The sequence below is a fragment of the Anomaloglossus baeobatrachus genome, chromosome 5, assembly GCF_048569485.1.
Source record: "Anomaloglossus baeobatrachus isolate aAnoBae1 chromosome 5, aAnoBae1.hap1, whole genome shotgun sequence".
Taxonomy (NCBI): Eukaryota; Metazoa; Chordata; class Amphibia; order Anura; family Aromobatidae; genus Anomaloglossus; species Anomaloglossus baeobatrachus.
Window position 1 is genome coordinate 4,024,482 of NC_134357.1, and position 14,108 is coordinate 4,038,589.

Consider the following 14,108-nt stretch of genomic DNA (forward strand, 5'->3'; position numbering starts at 1 on the left):
GTCTCACGGATTTTCCACTTTTGTAGTCACTATTTTACTTATTTTTTTTTTTTTTTTCATTTAAATGCCTGAATTTTGGCTACAAATCCCTTTCGCGGGCAGATGTCATTACACGTTTTGCAGTGTTCGGCTTTAACAGGGGCTTTGTTTTTGGCGTGACTCCGGCGTGGTCTGTGTCATAAATCATCTGAAAAAGACAGATACAAGATCTGCAATCTCCCATCAGACAAGGACCGCGAGCGACAAAGAGTGAAACACAGACACTGCGGGAGGCAAAGACTGCAAAATTGTTAAACCTCATTGGAAAAATCATTTTGTTTTAAGCGCTGTGCAGCCGTCGTATGCATGAGCTTTATTTTACGGGTATAATTGAATATTTTAGTGATGTGTTACTTTGTGACTATTCTGTGGTCCAATACACAAGTGGCACAAGTGATCTGATGCCGAGCCACCGGTCATTGCTTTGTCCTAGGAAACCCACTCGGCTCTGCGGTGCAGCGTGGAGTCTGAATTTACCCTGTAACTGGGGTCAATGCTCGTCTCTGCAGGGCAGGCAGGAGGCTGAATTTCCCCTGTAACTGGGGCCAATGCTCGGCTCTGCGGTGCAGCCAGGAGCCTGAATTTCTCCTGCAACTTGGCCTATGCTCGCCTCTGCATTGCACCCAGGAGGCTGAATGTTCCCTGTAACTGGGGCCTATGCTTGGCTCTGCATTGCACCCAGGAGGCTGAATGTTCCCTGTAACTGGGGCCTATGCTCGGGTCTGCATTGCATCCAGGAGGCTGAATGTTCTCTGTAACTGGGGCCTATGCTCGGCTCTGCATTGCACCCAGGAGGCTGAATGTTCCCTGTAACTGGGGCAAATGCTCGGCTCTGCATTGCACCCAGGAGGCTGAATGGTCCCTGTAACTGGGGCCTATGCTTGGCTCTGCATTGCACCCAGGAGGCTGAATGTTCCCTGTAACTGGGGCCTATGCTCGGGTCTGCATTGCATCCAGGAGGCTGAATGTTCCCTGTAACTGGGGCCTATGCTCGGCTCTGCATTGCACCCAGGAGGCTGAATGTTCCCTGTAACTGGGGCAAATGCTCGGCTCTGCATTGCACCCAGGAGGCTGAATGGTCCCTGTAACTGGGGCAAATGCACGGCTCACCGGTGCAGCCAGGAGGCTGAAATTCCCCTGTAATTGAGGTCAATGTTCAACTCTGCAGTGCAGTCAGGAGGCTGAATTTCCACTGGAACTGGGGCCAATGCTCAGCTCTGCATTGCTTATAGCAGGATAAGGCACTGCCACAGTGTAAGAGATGTTGAGGTGCACTTGTAGGTTTCCACACCATATGTCCCGAGAATTAGAAACAAGGCACTCTCAAATGGTGATACAAACGAAGAATTTATTCCATAAGTCTTAAAGCAACATGTGACGTTTCAGCCAGGTGGCCTTCATCAGACAACTTGTTATTAAGACTGTCAGGGTAGTGGTAAAGGCAGTGGTATCCACCACTATGCTGCATTGCAGCCAGGAGGTTGAATTTCCCCTGTAACTGGGGCCAATGCCCAGCTCTGTGGTGCAGCCAGGAGGCTGAATTTCCCTTGTAACTGGGGCCAATGCCCAGCTCTGTGGTGCAGCCAGGAGGCTGAACTTCCCCTGTAACTGGGGCCAATGCTCAGCTCTGCGGTGCAGCCAGGAGGCTGAACTTCCCCTGTAACTGTGGCCAATGCTCAGCTCTGCGGTGCAGCCAGGAGGCTGAACTTCCCCTGTAACTGTGGCCAATGCTCAGCTCTGCGGTGCAACCAGGAGGCTGAATTTCCCCTGTAACTGGGGCCAATGTATCAGATCCAGTTACAGGGAGAATCGGAAAATAAAAAACAAATTTAAATGTTGAAACGCTTCCTTACAGGTGTCTTATACCCTGACGGGGGCGCAATATGTGAAAAGAACAAAAGAAATACATAAAAAGCTGAATTATAAAAATTCCCGGCCCTTCCAGAGCCCCCATGTGTCCGATGTATAAAGAGGACAAAATGGACATTAGTGGTATTGTGTGGTTATTTGAAAAACAGACCTGAATTTTACCACCGCCATCAGGACCTAAATATATAAAGCCCGGTGCCCAACACATCGAGATCTGAACATCTGAAAGCCATTACAGCTCTATAAACCAGAAAACCGTGCAGAGCCGGGGGGAGACGGCGCGGCCTTGGTCTGGTTAATTGTGTATAGAGATGGCGGCGTCTTCACATGGAACGTATAATGGAGGTGTGAACAGTGTAGAGAGGCTGAAAATCGTGCGGCGCGGGGGGGAGACGGCGCGGCCTTGATCTGGTTAATCGCCCCTAGAGATGGTGTCTTCACACGGAACGTATCATGGAGGTGTGAACAGTGTAGAGAGGCTGAAAACCGTGCGGCGCGGGGGGAGACGGCCCGGCCTTGATCTGGTTAATCGCCTTTAGCGATGGCGGCATCTTCACACGGAGCGTATCATGGAGGTTTGAACAGTGTAAAGAGGCTGAAAACCGTGCGGCGCAGGGGGAGACGGCGCAGCCTTGATCTGGTTAATCGCCCCTAGCAATGGTGTCTTCGCACGGAGCGTATCATGGAGGTGTGAACAGTGTAAAGAGGCTGAAAATCACGCGGCGCGGGTGGAGACGGCGCGGCCTCTATATGGTTAATCGCCCCTAGAGATGGCGTCTTCACGGCGCGGCCTTGATCTGGTTAATCGCCCCTAGAGATGGCGTGTTCACGGCAGGGTCTTGATCTGGTTAATCGCCCCTAGAGATGGCGTCTTCACGGCGCGGCCTTGATCTGGTTAATCGCCCCTAGAGATGGCGTCTTCACGGCGTGGCCTTGATCTGGTTAATCGCCCCTAGAGATGGCGGTGTCTTCACACGGAGCGTATCATGGAGGTGTGAACAGTGGAAAGAGGCTAAAAACCGTGCGGCGCGGGGGGAGACGGCGCGGCCTTGATCTTGTTAATCGCCCCTAGAGATGGCGTCTTCACGGCGCGGCCTTGGTCTGGTTAATCGCCCCTAGAGATGGTGTCTTCATGGCGCGGCCTTGATCTGGTTAATCGCCCCTAGAGATGGCGTCTTCACACGGAGCGTATCATGGAGGTGTGAACAGTGGAAAGAGGCTGAGAACCGTGCGGCGCGGGGGGAGACGGCGCGGCCTTGGTCTGGTTAATCGCCCCTAGAGATGGCGTCTTCACGGCGCGGCCTTGGTCTGGTTAATCGCCCCTAGAGATGGCGTCTTCACGGCGCGGCCTTGGTCTGGTTAATCGCCCCTAGAGATGGCGTCTTCACGGCGCGGCCTTGCTCTGGTTAATCGCCCCTAGAGATGGCGTCTTCACGGCGCGGCCTTGCTCTGGTTAATCGCCCCTAGAGATGGCGTCTTCACGGCGCGGCCTTGCTCTGGTTAATGGCACCTAGAGATGGCGTCTTCACGGCGCGGCCTTGCTCTGGTTAATCGCCCCTAGAGATGGCGTCTTCACGGCGCGGCCTTGATCTGGTTAATCGCCCCTAGAGATGGCGTCTTCACACGGAGCGTATCATGGAGGTGTGAACAGTGGAAAGAGGCTGAGAACCGTGCGGCGCGGGGGGAGACGGCGCGGCCTTGGTCTGGTTAATCGCCCCTAGAGATGGCGTCTTCACGGCGCGGCCTTGGTCTGGTTAATCGCCCCTAGAGATGGCGTCTTCACGGCGCGGCCTTGGTCTGGTTAATCGCCCCTAGAGATGGCGTCTTCACGGCGCGGCCTTGCTCTGGTTAATCGCCCCTAGAGATGGCGTCTTCACGGCGCGGCCTTGCTCTGGTTAATCGCCCCTAGAGATGGCGTCTTCACGGCGCGGCCTTGCTCTGGTTAATGGCACCTAGAGATGGCGTCTTCACGGCGCGGCCTTGCTCTGGTTAATCGCCCCTAGAGATGGCGTCTTCACGGCGCGGCCTTGCTCTGGTTAATCGCCCCTAGAGATGGCGTCTTCACGGCGCGGCCTTGCTCTGGTTAATGGCACCTAGAGATGGCGTCTTCACGGCGCGGCCTTGCTCTGGTTAATGGCACCTAGAGATGGCGTCTTCACGGCGCGGCCTTGCTCTGGTTAATCGCCCCTAGAGATGGCGTCTTCACGGCGCGGCCTTGCTCTGGTTAATCGCCCCTAGAGATGGCGGTGTCTTCACACGGAACGTATCATGGAGGTGTGAACAGTGGAAAGAGGCTGAAATGCGGAGACGAGCCGATCGCAGCCACAACAATCGCAGCTTAAACGTCGCTTTTCTGGAGAAGCCTCGTCCTTGTCATCTGCAGATAATCAGCGATGGAGAGCTGACAATGACGCCGCTGTTATTTGTGCCGCGCATAATGCGGCCGCTAAGTGGATTCCTGGGAGCGTTGCGGGGTTTGTGCTCCTTGCTCCGCGTTAATGGGGTCACCAGGGTGCGCGGTGGGTACTTGAAGGTAAATGCAGGGAGGCGTCCCGGCGCGGCGCGGAGGCTCCGCCATTGTCAGCAGTGTTTTCATTAGCTGCCGTTACCTGGAACGAGGTGGAGAGGGGTCACGGACGCTCCCGGGCTGCGGCGCTCCGATAATAGCGCAGCAGAGCCCATTATTGCACTGACAATGGGATTTCACACCTGCTGAGACGCCGCGCCATTAGTGGAAAGGGCCATTCATTCTCCCTGAGTGGATTGCGCGTGTTTTCTTTTCCACACACTTTATAAAAAAAAAGCCCCCCACCTAAATACCGTGTCTGAGGGTCTCCTGCGCCGCACTTAACCCTCTCCACCATCACCGCTCTTGACTTCCCGCTGCGGTGGAGAGTCCTCAGCATTTCCCACATGTGATCCTCAGCTATTTATGTGGCCTGAAAATGGAGCAATGGCCGCTGAAGCCCCCAGTATACCAAGTATACACAGTATACCCAGTATAGCCAGTATACACAGTATACCCAGTATACACAGTATAGCCAGTATAGCCAGTATACACAGTATACCCAGTATAGCCAGTATACACAGTATAGCCAGTATACACAGTATACCCAGTATAGCCAGTATACACAGTATAGCCAGTATACCCAGTATATCCAGTATACCCAGTATATCCAGTATACCCAGTATATCCAGTATATCCAGTATACCCAGTATACCCAGTATACACAGTATAGCCAGTATAGCCAGTATACCCAGTATACACAGTATAGCCAGTATAGCCAGTATACCCAGTATACCCAGTATAGCCAGTATACACAGTATACCCAGTATAGCCAGTATACACAGTATACCCAGTATATCCAGTATACCCAGTATAGCCAGTATACACAGTATATCCAGTATATCCAGTATACCCAGTATATCCAGTATATCCAGTATATCCAGTATACCCAGTATATCCAGTATACCCAGTATAGCCAGTATACACAGTATACCCAGTATAGCCAGTATACCCAGTATACCCAGTATATCCAGTATATCCAGTATACCCAGTATACCCAGTATACACAGTATAGCCAGTATAGCCAGTATACCCAGTATACCCAGTATAGCCAGTATACCCAGTATATCCAGTATATCCAGTATACCCAGTATATCCAGTATACCCAGTATAGCCAGTATACACAGTATACCCAGTATAGCCAGTATATCCAGTATAGCCAGTATACACAGTATATCCAGTATACCCAGTATAGCCAGTATACACAGTATACCCAGTATAGCCAGTATACCCAGTACACCCAGTATAGCCAGTATAGCCAGTATACACAGTATACCCAGTATAGCCAGTATACACAGTATACCCAGTATAGCCAGTATACACAGTATACCCAGTATAGCCAGTATACACAGTATATCCAGTATACCCAGTATAGCCAGTATACACAGTATATCCAGTATACCCAGTATACCCAGTATACCCAGTATATCCAGTATATCCAGTATACCCAGTATATCCAGTATACCCAGTATAGCCAGTATACACAGTATACCCAGTATAGCCAGTATACCCAGTATATCCAGTATACCAAGGGCACCCAGTATAGCCAGTATACACAGTATATCCAGTATACCCAGTATACCCAGTATACCCAGTATATCCAGTATAGCCAGTATACCCAGTATAGCCAGTATACCAAGGGCACCCAGTATATCCAGTATAGCCAGTATACCCAGTATAGCCAGTATACACAGTATACCCAGTATAGCCAGTATACAGAGTATACCCAGTATAGCCAGTATACACAGTATATCCAGTATATCCAGTATACCCAGTATATCCAGTATACCCAGTATATCCAGTATACCCAGTATAGCCAGTATACCCAGTATACCCAGTACACCCAGTACACCCAGTATACCCAGTATACCCAGTACACCCAGTACACCCAGTATACCCATTATACCCAGTATACCAAGGGCACCCAGTATATCCAGTATAGCCAGTATAGCCAGTATACCCAGTATAGCCAGTACAGCCAGTACACCCAGTATACCCAGTACACCCAGTATACCCAGTACACCCAGTACACACAGTATACACACTTCACCCAGTACACCCAGTATACACAGTACACCCAGTATACACAGTACACCCAGTATACCCAGTATACCCAGTATAGCCAGTGCACCCAGTATACCCAGTATACCCAGTACACCCAGTATACACAGTATACACACTTCACCCAGTACACCCAGTACACCCAGTATACACAGTACACCCAGTATACACAGTACACCCAGTATACCCAGTATAGCCAGTGCACCCAGTACACCCAGTATACCCAGGACACCCAGAACACCCAGTATAGCCAGTATACCCAGTATACCCAGTATACCCAATGCACCCAGTACACCCAGTATATCCAGTATACCCAGTATACCCAGTACACCCAGTATATCCAGTACACCCAGTATATCCAGTACACCCAGTATACCCAGTACACCCAGTATACCCAGTATACCCAGTGCACCCAGTACACCCAGTATACCCAGTACACCCAGTATACCCAGGACACCCAGTAGACCCAGTATACACAGTACACCCAGTATACCCAGTGCACCCAGTATACCCAGTACACCCAGTATATCCAGTATACCCAGCATAGCCAGTACACCCAGTATACCCAGTATAGCCAGTACACCCAGTATACCCAGGACACCCAGTATACCAAGTGCACCCAGTATACCCAGTATACCCAGTACACCCAGTATACCCAGGACACCCAGTATACCCAGTACACCCAGTATATCCAGTATACCCAGTATAGCCAGTACACCCAGTATAGCCAGTACAGCCAGTATAGCCAGTACACCCAGTACACCCAGTATATCCAGTATACCCAGTATAGCCAGTACAGCCAGTATACCCAGTATAGCCAGTACAGCCAGTATAGCCAGTATACCCAGTACACCCAGTATAGCCAGTATAGCCAGTACAGCCAGTACATCCAGTATAACCAGTACACCCAGTATACCCAGTATACCCAGTATAGCCAGTACAGCCAGTATAGCCAGTATACCCACTACACCCAGTATAGCCAGTACAGCCAGTACACCCAGTATAACCAGTACACCCAGTATACCCAGTATATCCAGTACACCCAGTACACCCAGTATACCCAGTATAGCCAGTATACCCAGTATACACACTACACCCAGTATACACACTACACCCAGTATACACACTACACCCAGTATACCCAGTACATTCAGTACACCCAGTATGCCCAGTATACTCAGTACACCCAGTATACCCAGTATAGCCAGTACAGCCAGTATAGCCAGTATACCCAGTACACCCAGTATACCCAGTATACCCAGTATAGCCAGTACACCCAGTATACCCAGTACACCCAGTATAGCCAGTACACCCAGTATACCCAGTATATCCAGTACACCCAGTATACCCAGTACACCCAGTATAGCCAGTACACCCAGTATACCCAGTATAGCCAGTACACCCAGTATACCCAGTACACCCAGTACACCCAGTATACCCAGTACACCCAGTATAGCCAGTACACCCAGTATACCCAGTACACCCAGTATACCCAGTACACCCAGTATACCCAGTATAGCCAGTATACACAGTATACACAGTATATCCAGTACACCCAGTACAGCCAGTACACCCAGTATATCCAGTACACCCAGTACACCCAGTACACCCAGTATACCCAGTACACCCAGTATACCCAGTATACCCAGTACACCCAGTATACCCAGTACACCCAGTATACACAGTACACCCAGTATACACAGTACACCCAGTACACCCAGTACACCCAGTATAGCCAGTACACCCAGTATAGCCAGTACACCCAGTATAGCCATTACACCCAGTACACCCAGTATACACAGTACACCCAGTATATCCAGTATACCCAGTACACCCAGTATACCCAGTACACCCAGTATAGCCAGTACACCCAGTATAGCCAGTACACCCAGTATAGCCAGTACACCCAGTATACCCAGTATACCCAGTACACCCAGTATATCCAGTATACCCAGTACACCCAGTATACCCAGTACACCCAGTATACCCAGTACACCCAGTATAGCCAGTACACCCAGTATACCCAGTACACCCAGTATACCCAGTACACCCAGTATACTCAGTACACCCAGTACACCCAGTATATCCAGTATACCCAGTACACCCAGTATAGCCAGTACACCTAGTACACCCAGTACACCCAGTATACTCAGTACACCCAGTATAGCCAGTATATCCAGTATACACAGTACACCCAGTATAGCCAGTATACACAGTACACCCAGTATAGCCAGTATGCAGCAGTGCAGCACTTCACATCCCCCTCCCTAGGAGAGACTGAAAAGATGGAGGAAAAGACGGACCGAGCAAAGCCTATCTAATGGGAAAGCCATAACATAGGGAAACCACGGGAGCATAGTAACAGGCAGTGATGAAAGCGAGTGCAGAAGAAAGGTATATAATACCGTCCCAATGTACAGAAATATTACTGCTATTATACTGCCCCTATATATATAAAAATATAACTACTATAATACTGCCACTATATACAATAATATAACTACTATAATACTGTCCCCTATGTTTAATAATATAACTACTATAATACTGCTCCTATATACAAGAATATAACTACTATAATACTGCTCATATGTACAAGAATATAACTACTATAATACTGCTCCTATATACAAGAATATAACTACTATAATACTGCCCCTATATACAAGAATATAACTACTATAATACTGCTCCTATGTACAAGAATATAACTACTATAATACTGCTCCCTATATACAAGAATATAACTACTATAATACTGCTCCTATGTACAAGAATATAACTACTATAATACTGCCCCCTATATACAAGAATATAACTACTATAATACTGCCCCCTATGTACAATAATATAACTACTATAATACTGCCCCTATGTACAATAATATAACTACTATAATACTGCTATGTACAATAATATAACTACTATAATACTGCTCCTATGTACAAGAATATAACTACTATAATACTGCTCCTATGTACAAGAATATAACTACTATAATACTGCCCTCTATGTACAAGAATATAACTACTATAATACTGCTCCTATGTACAAGAATATAACTACTATAATACTGCTCCTATATACAAGAATATAACTACTATAATACTGCCCCCTATATACAAGAATATAACTACTATAATACTGCTATGTACAATAATATAACTACTATAATACTGCCCCCTATGTACAAGAATATAACTTCTATAATACTACTCCTATGTATAAGAATATAACTACTATAATGATCTTTTTATTTAAAATTGCCAACCAAAATTTACAAAATATTTACATTTAAATCATAAAATACAAGAAATACAAGAAATATTGAAGTGACTTCACCTTCACAAAACATTAGGTCTCAGTAATGAATCCTGACACATGGATGTTCCTCCAGCTCAGGTTCCCTATGTTGCTCTGTATATCTTTCTTATACACGGTCTTGAGACTTTCTAGGATCTTACACCTGACGTTCTCACAGGACAGGAGCTCCTTATTGATGAGCAGGCAGCACCGCGCACACCACAGATGGTAGATGGTCACCACATTTATGATATACAGGGAGCTTCTGCTATACGCCCTGAGCCCCGGCTGGAAGTCTCCGTACAGCAGCTGAGAGTACGACTGTCCCACCAGGTGCGGTAACTTTAGTGACCTAGACACAGACCCCCACACCTGAATACTGAAGGGACACTCCAGCAGCAGATGCTCCATGGTCTCCTGTACATTGGGGCACTCATCTCTAGGACAGGATCTGTCTGATACATTCCTACACTTCAGATTATCTCGGACGTACATTTTACCATGCATCCCCAACCAAGCTACATCTCTCATATGAGGGGGAACTCTGGGGTCTCGCAGGGTTTTTGCCGCCTGTTTTACATCTAGATGTGGAGCACCCTTCAGTTGTATTTGGGCTCTGAAGTGAGAGGACAGAAGATTTTTGTACAGTTCCTTCCTACTGATCTGCTTAACATCATCATACAGGATCTTCCATCTGATGATCTTACTGATTACATGGACACCATACCAAGACACGTTATTCTTTATGTGTCGCGGGCGGGGAGGAGGGTGTCAGCACACCGCGCTCACCCCTTCTGCTCGGGTCCGGCGGCTGCTCCTGGTGGCTCGAGCCGTGGGCCGGATCCCGGGGTGTCTCGAGCGACACTCCTCGCCCGTGAGTGAAAGGGGGGTGTTTGTTGGGTGTGGGGATGGTTATAGTTCGTGACGCCACCCACGGTTGTGGTGATTGCACCACCGCTGCTCAGTGTGGGGGTCCCGGGGATGGTGATGCGGAGCAGCCAGGTGTTGTGTTGCCCCTCCGTGGGTAGGGGTTGGTGATCCCGGGGCCCGGTGATGAGATGTGAAGTGTAGGGCCTGGAGGGCGCAGGGGCGCGGGGGCAGCGCTGTGCCTTGCGGCACTATGGTACTCACTCAGCCTGACACACGGACACAGTTTGTACGGTAAACCAACGGCTGGTAGGACGGTCCCACAGACGGCTGCACCTGCACTCCCGGTAGGTAACGGTGACGTTTCTCTTCCTTGCACCTATGTTATCTGATGGTAGCGGTGGATTCCCTCCGGTTACCCGCTCCCCGACTGCAATCTGGGCCGGAGGAGCTCTACACTTTGCCCGCAGGCGCTGGCCCTGGGGAAACTTGTGCCTTGGCGGTGGCGGTGTCTCCCCGGTAATGGTCGGGCTGTTGCCGTCAATCGGGACTTGGTTGCTGGGGGATCTGCGTCCCCGTCACTGACGGATTTGGCAAATCTGGCGACTCCTAGCCTTGCCGGGGTCCGAGAGGCCCCTGCCCTGGTGCTGACTGTCCTTCGGAACACTGCTCCAGACCACCGGGCACACAGCCAACGGGGTCCTTCCAGGAACTTCCAAACGGTCCCCCTCCAAACAGTCACCGCCGTCGCTGACCTTGCTGTTCTGGCCCTACACACGGCTGGGCTCTCAGGCTTTCTTTCCTTCTGTCACTTTGCTTGCTTTCCTCCTTTACTACCTTCACTTTCACTTTGTTGTTTACTTTAGCCCCTGCCTGGGCTACTCCTCACTCCTTCCACTTCCTCCTCCCTCACTCGACTCTCCCTGGACTCTAAAGCTGGTGTCACACTAAACGACAGCGACAACGACGTCGCTGTTACGTCACCATTTTCGGTGACGTAACAGTGACCTTGTAAGTCGCTGTTATGATCGCTGCTTAGCTGTCAAACACAGCAGAAGCAGCGATCAGAACGTCGCTGTGCTACATGTGCAGAGAGCAGGGAGCCGCGCTTAGCGCTGGCTCCTTGCTCTCCTGCAGCACACATCGGGTTAATTAACCCGATGTGTGCTGCAGCTACATGTCACAGTTCAGAGAGCAGGGAGCCGCGCTTAGCGCTGGCTCCTTGCTCTCCTGCAGCACACATCGGGTTAATTAACCCGATGTGTGCTGCAGCTACATGTCACAGTTCAGAGAGCAGGGAGCCGCGCTTAGCGCTGGCTCCTTGCTCTCCTGCAGCACACATCTGGTTAATTAACCCGATGTGTACTGCAGCTACATGTCACAGTGCAGAGAGCAGGGAGCCGCGCGCACTGCTTAGCGCTGGCTCCTTGCTCTCCTGCAGCACACATCGGGTTAATTACCCGATGCATACTGCAGCCACATGTCACAGTGCAGGAGCCGGCACTGGCAGCAAGAGCGGAGGCTGGTAACCAGCGTAAACATCGGGTAACCAGGGAAAGGTCTTCCCTTGGTTACCCGATGTTTACGCTGGTTACAGCTTACCGCAGCTGCCAGTGCCGGCTCCTGATCGCTTCATTTCGTCGCTCTCTCGCTGTCACACACAGCGATGTGTGCGTCACAGCGGGAGAGTGACGACCAAAAAATGAAGCTGGACATTCAGCAACGACCGGCGACCTCACAGCAGGGGCCAGGTCGTTGCTGGATGTCACACACAGCGACAGCGACGGGACGTCGCTGCAACGTCACAGAAAATGGTGACGTAGCAGCGACGTCGTTGTCGTCGTCGTTATGTGTGACACCAGCTTTAGGCTATGTGCGCACTAGAAATGTGAAGTTTCTCAAGAAAATTTCTTGAGAAACTTCTGCCAGTGAAAGATTTCCGGACCTGCGCAAAAAATCCGCACCAAATCCGCATGCGTTTTTGCCGCGGATTTGCCGCGGATTTGCCGCGAATTTGCCGCGGATTTACCGCGGATTTACCGCGGGTTTGTCCCTGCAATAAATAATAAAGATAATCGATAGACAGATAATGGATAGAGGGAAAGATGGATAGATGAATAGATAGATAGATAGAGGGATAGATAGATGAATAGATAGATAGATAGAGGGATAGATAGATAGATGAATAGATAGATAGAGGGATAGATGGATAGATAGATAGATAGATAGATAGAGGGATAGATGGATAGATAGATAGATAGATAGATAGATAGAGGGATAGATAGATAGATAGATAGATAGATAGATAGAGGGATAGATAGATAGATAGATGGATAGATAGATGAATAGATAGATAGATGAATAGATAGATAGAGGGATAGATGGATAGATAGATAGATAGATAGAGGGATAGATGGATAGATAGATAGATAGATAGATAGAGGGATAGATAGATAGAGGGATAGATGGATAGATAGATAGATAGATAGAGGGATAGATGGATAGATAGATAGATAGATAGATAGATAGATAGATAGATAGATAGAGGGATAGATAGATAGATAGATGGATAGATAGATGAATAGATAGATAGATGAATAGATAGATAGAGGGATAGATGGATAGATAGATAGATAGATAGAGGGATAGATGGATAGATAGATAGATAGATAGATAGAGGGATAGATAGATAGATAGATAGATAGAGGGATAGAGGGATAGATAGATAGATAGATAGATAGATAGATAGATAGAGGGATAGATAGATAGATAGATAGATAGAGGGATAGATAGATAGATGGATAGATAGATAGATAGATAGAGGGATAGATAGATAGAGGGATAGATAGATAGAGGGATAGATGGATAGATAGATAGATAGAGGGATAGATGGATAGATAGATAGATAGATAGATAGATAGATAGATAGATAGATAGATAGAGGGATAGATAGATAGATAGATAGATAGATAGATAGATAGAGGGATAGATAGATAGAGGGATAGATAGATAGAGGGATAGATGGATAGATAGATAGATAGATAGATAGATAGATGAGAAAAACCTATATAATGTTCCACCTCCCTGCATTTTCTAAGCTGGCACCCTTTAGTGACTTTCATGTGGCACTTAGGCTACTTTCACACATCCGGTTTTTGCTATGCGGCACAATCCGGCACTTTGCATGAAAATCGCAACCGGTTTTTTTTGCTGCCGGTTGCGATTTTCCTGCATAGACTTTAATTAGTGCCGCATTGTGCCGCATGGCCTTGCGTTCCGTCCGTTTTTTGCCGCATGCGGCAGATGTAGCCGATGCGGCGGCCGGATGGAACGTTGCCTGGCACGTTTTTTCGTGCGGCAAAAAAAACCCGCATCGCGCCGCATTCGGCCGATGCGGCACATT